Genomic DNA, 6,000 nt, shown 5'->3' with positions numbered 1-6,000 from the left:
AGCATTTGCACAAGGATAGATCAACCGATAAAAATTATTTATTTTATCTTTTATTTAAACTGTTCATACAAATACCAATGGTCATAATATTTTTAAAATTAGCTTAACTCTAGTAAACTTTATTTCCACCATAACATTCCCAATCTCTCTAGTGCATAAATCTAAGTAGAGTTTGACTATACTTAGATTTAAATATAACACAGTATTCAAACAAGGTCAAAGCACCAATTCAACTTCATCTCACAACACATTTATGCAATAGTTCTGATAATGCATGACTTCACCCAAGTTTAGAATATTTTCCCTCTTAATTACAGTAAAGATGGAAACTTTACAATGTTACTAAACTTTTCATAATAAACAGCTGAACATTATCGTATCATATAATGAAGTCTATCTAACATTAGGCAAGCATAGCACCATGCAGTCAAGTCTTACAGTTTTCATGATGGTATTTTAATGTTGCACTTTAGTGAATAATCTTTTAAAAATCATTCTAGTTCATGTAATACTGTATAATATAATGCTATAATGCTTATCTTGAACATTGGCTGTATAGTAATTCGGTATTGTACAATTTTTCATGGTGAGAAACAGTAAATGAAGCATCAACTACATTACATACATCAATTCACTTTAGGCAATAAAGATGATGAATATGTAGCATTCTCTTCTGACGAGAAAAATTATGTGAGTTCTTGCTGATTTATGAATGATGACCTCAGTCATGGTTTGCTTTCAATATAGAATGTATAGGCTTTGACAGCACACCAATGATTGTGTAAACATACTTTACACTTCAAACAACTGGAAAGTTCAAACAACAAAAATACTTTCATACAGTACACATACAACAAATGAAAGAAATGACTGTACTGTTAACATTACACTCAAAAAGTTCATACCCCAATTTGCCTATAAACTAAATGATTTTTAATACCAGAGGGGTGACTAATACATTAACATTACTTATTTTCAAGTTATCGCACACAATTTATAAGACAGTTTAATATTATAGTAGCCATTAACCACTCATGAAATGCAGTAGCCATTAAGTTTTACACTATAACATCACACAGGTTCACAGGCATTCACAATAACAGTAATAGTACATGAAAATGAAACCCCAGTGGAAAACTCCTAGATATAGATGAATCTTCATAAGCAGTCACATTCAACAAAAAGTTTAAGGAATTATATTCTACATTTTTTGTCAATTGAAATTATAACTGTTTTCAGGTTTGGTTAATCAGTCTAAAAACCTTCTCTCATCCCCATAATAGGGACCCTCTTATGGGAAGTGGTACTTCAAATCACCAACAGTACACCTCACAAAAATAATTTCACCAGCAAATTAATGCATAAAAAGAATTGACTTCTCATATCACTCATATAAGTACTGTGCCGTGGCCCTTATTAGGCCTCAGAGTTTGTAGACAATAGTAGCAGCATTTAAATAGTACAAAACATGTATTTTGATAAGTGTGAATAATGTACGTATATATTTTAAATTTTCTCAATTAATACAACTTTCCCACCTAGCTTCGTATTTGTACTCCAAACTAATTTTGCACATTTGGTTCAATAGTACTTTAAAAGATTTGAAAATATGTAATGTGCCTTGTCAAAAATGTCAGGTAAAACCTTTCACTGTTTTGTCACCTTCATTTCAAGAGGTATGAAAATCTCCCAGAGAAAAAATAACCAGTTTTTCTTGAGTATCACAAATAGACAGCAAAAATACAGAAATTGGATACATTACGTACAGTATTAGCTAATATCCAAAAATCTTATTAGGTTCTGTATAAACTAAAGAGCACACCATTCAAATTACAGTTTTATATCAGTACTGCACTAAATTAATGCATTTGTGATAAATATAAATACTTATACTACATGTTATATAAAATGTACTGTGCCATAGTTACTGAGACATGAAATCTGTAATGATGGGGTAACATTTCAGGGCAATATTTTTATAAAATTGCAAAATGTATATATGTACTGTAAAAAAAAAAAAACTTATTTCATTGTCAAATTTAAAATAAAAACTGCAATAGGATATGATAATATCTTTTAACTACAGATGGCAAAGCCAATGGCCAATAGATAATATTCCATTAGGTTTAGCAGAAGCAAAAAAGGATGTAGAGTAGCTCAAATTACAAGTAAAAGTATGATCAAATGATTTATGGTGTATCTATACTGAGACAAAAAATATCAGTAGTAGAGCACAACATACTACCCAAGAATATAGCAGTTTAAATCTTGAACCAGACTGGATGGTTTACATTTGACATGACCAATAACTTCAAATATAAAAAGGAAATGATGAAGCATTAGCCATAATAACTTGAATAAGTATTACTAGCATTATTATTTACCTACTTAATCATATTTTCAACATGACACCATCATAATATTCAATACAGTACTTTACAACCAATATTTCTCATATCCTACAACTGGGATATGTCCTTTGCACCCAAGAATTTAAAGAAATGCAGAGTATATATCTTCGCCACTTCTCTTGAAAATGTCTTTTGAAAGAGTGGTAAAATAGACAAGTTGAATAAAACGAGAGATTTAGTGCAGCAAGTGGGATGAAGACCAAGAAAAGTACCAGTAAAGCACTAATAGTATGCATAAGAAGATTAATGTTAAGAAAATTCTAAAAAGATTCAGGATAAATGTATACAACTGTATAAACAAGATTATCAAAACATGATGAAACACAGCAAAATCTGGTTAGACTGAAGTTTCTCTGTAACAATACCTGTATATACATATCAAATTATTAAAATAATATGATGATAAAGTTTTTATTGTTTCTCTTAAATTCTATGAAAGCAAGAACATTTCAGTTCCATTCCAGAAAAAAAAATATGCTCTTTATCATCTGTAAATGAAAAAAAATTTAAAGCCATTCACATAGTTACACAACACAGTAGAAGCGTAAATCAAGAAGCTACTTAAGTAGATTTGCCTCAATCTCCCAGGTGTGATGGTGAGCTTATCTTTTGAGCTGGGAGCTAGATTGCATCCTCTTCATCTGTGCCTTTCAACCAACTGGAAAATGCATATTTTCATACACATTCTTTCTACAACATACTGAAAGTAGTTACAGTTTATCAAGGGCTCTCATGAATTATGTATCAGTGATACTACAGCATAGGTATTAAGTGATACTGTAGTTATAACTTAAGACAATTATACATCTTGCACTAAACTTAAGACAATTATACATCTTGCACTAGACTGAATAGTTAAAAGGTGTACAGCATATTCTATGACAGGAGTCATTTCAGATGGTAAATCAATTAAATTATTGCAGATATAAAAGAAATGCAATTTTATGTAATTTACCAAATAATTACTTGGCTAAGGATTTGTAAGTATGTACCGGCAGCTAAAATTTGAAAATCGCAGTAGCAATTCTTTTGTTTTTGGTGTAGGCAGGTATCCCCACCCAATACTGGGGTAGAAGGTAAACAACATAGCAAACGAGCTCAATTTATTTCTGCCGATTTTTGACGATGGTTGTAAGCAGCAGCTCTTTAAATTTGGATATACCTAGTATGTTTACTGGTTGTTACAGGACTTGGTTGAAGTACCATATGATTCTTTTCTTAGCCTTTGGCTTTTTGTTATTTAGTCAGGCATTAGTTAAGAGACTTTTTGGACTTTTTGTAGACTTTGTAAATTTTTGGCTTTTGTTTTTCACCAACGACGTCTGACTCAGGAGTGATAAATACCTGTTAGTACTGTAACAAGGGTTGCAGGACACAGTTGACATCTGCCAAGTATGACACACATACGAAGTTTAGGGGTCAAAGTTGCTCTCCAGAATTAATATGTTCTGAATGTATAGGCTGGGATGAGAGGCAATGGAAGGCTTTGTCATATCTCTAATTGGAGAACAATAGGTTACTTGAGGCGACTGCTAGATACGAAAGATCTTTAACTAGCCAGGAATCTCTAAAATCCCATGTTTCCGAACCCAGTGTCATTGCCAGCCTCTAAGTGAGGTTCGAACGTAAGTTTGAGTTGTTGGCTAACTCTATGTCTCAGTTGGGGGGAGTCAGTTCACATTCTTCTTGATTGAGAGAAAAGTGCAATGTTGGTGGAGAAGCTGGCTGTCCATCCCACCGATTCTTCTAGGCAAAGATCCACACTTCCTTGCACCTGGGAGAACTCATACTGGAGGCCCAAGGGAGGTTGGTGGGGTCTGCCTACGGTCAGTCGGCCCTTCAGTCACACCTGTCGGTGTTTCCCAGGAGGCGAAAGACAGCCATTGGAAAGGCATCTTGGATGGTGCACATTGCTTTTCTTCCAGTTCAGATGCCTCCAATCCTGAGAAATGGCGCTTATCGCACAGCAGTGATAAGTCTAGGCCACTGAAAAGGTTTGCAGCAACAGTCTCTTGCACCCCTCAGGTGCCTGCAAAGAAGGTGAAAGAATTGAAAACTTCCTGCAGTTTCTAGGATAGCCAAGAGACTTTTTCTCTGAAAGTTCTCCAGATCAGCGTAAGCGCTGTTTCAGCACACAAATGAGCATCAGTGTCGACTTTGGATTCCCAACCAGTTACAGTTGGTGTATGCACTCCCAAGCGCCCAGTGTTGAAAAAGAATTTTGTCTCTCCTTCAGTAGCTCCCGAACACCCATTGGTTTATGAGTGTTCAGTTTCGGACAGATGTACATCTGCTTTCAAGTGTGCAGTGCTTCCTGATTTTTCTTTGGCACCAAAGCACCCATTGGTGCATAAGCTCCCTCTGGTATTCAACCGCCCCCTGGTGCATAAGCGCTCATTGGTACATGAACCTCCTGCTTCAGCTAAGTTCCCTTTAGCAACTGAGAGCCCATTAGCACCTGGTCACCCACTGGCACCTGAGCTCCCACTGGCATCTTGAGCGCTCATTGGAGTAGGAACTTCCTTTGGCCCCAAGATCCCTTCTGCGCTTTTTCTTGCACATTGATGAGCAGTGTACAGCGCCAGTTCACATCTACTAGTTCAGCTTTTACTTCTGGTGGAGAGGATTATCACCTGTCTCCTGTTTCATCTCTGGATTACATCACAGAGGATTCAGAGCCCCCAAGTGTTTATGGATTGCTTTTGCAGCTTTTCCTTAAAAGTTATCCTAACTTTTTCAAACCAGTGACCCCAGCTTCACCGGCATCTACATTCCAGATGAGTAATATTCCTTCAGAGTCATCTTAACTTCCTCATATGGTGCTTTTAACCTTGGCTAAGAAGGCCATGAATGAAGTTGAAAGTTGGCTGGCCAACAAGAGAGTAAAGGGGAAGGCCATTATCTCTTTCCCACCTTCCTGCCTAATTATGAGAAGGCATTCTTTTTATGCTACTAGACAGTCTCCCTTGTTGGGCAGTTCTGCCTCACCCCAAGGAAATTTTTCAGGGCTTTTTGAGTCGTCTACAGAAGCAGCTTTCGTTGTGGCGAAAACGGTTTTCCTTAGCTGAGACTGATCATCTGTTATGCAATTTGTTCAAGCTGTTTTAGGTGACTAGTTTCATGGATTGGGCTATAGGCATCCTTGCTAAAAAGATTCAGGTTGCACCTTTAGTTTCTTAAGACGTCTCCTTTGATCTTTTAGCAGTCTCTCTTGTCCAGATAGAGGAATTAGAGACAGTTCCTGTGAACTAGCCTCGACTTTCCAAATGTGCATTCCTTTACTTTGAAATGAGTAACTCAGACTCAAAAGATGGTTCTTCTTTTTCCACCGTTTGCGCATGACTTCCTTTTCCAGCAAGATGCAAGTAAGAAGAATTGCCTTCGACCTACAAAAGAAGTCGACACAGGATTTACTTTCCCATTCTTCTAAATGATCTAGGGAGACTACGCAATGTTTGCCCTTTTGTGGAGGTAAGAAAAGGCCCCTGTCCAAGACCAGAGGATAAGTGCGATTCACCACTAAGACCATCAAGAAGTCTTCCAACCCCACCCCTAAGAAGTGAGGTAGGACAGCCCCGTGCAGCAGTAG

Source organism: Macrobrachium nipponense, chromosome 1 (assembly GCF_015104395.2).
Source record: "Macrobrachium nipponense isolate FS-2020 chromosome 1, ASM1510439v2, whole genome shotgun sequence".
NCBI classification, from domain to species: domain Eukaryota; kingdom Metazoa; phylum Arthropoda; class Malacostraca; order Decapoda; family Palaemonidae; genus Macrobrachium; species Macrobrachium nipponense.
The sequence above is the reverse complement of the archived record's forward strand: the minus strand, read 5'-3'. Positions refer to the sequence as shown.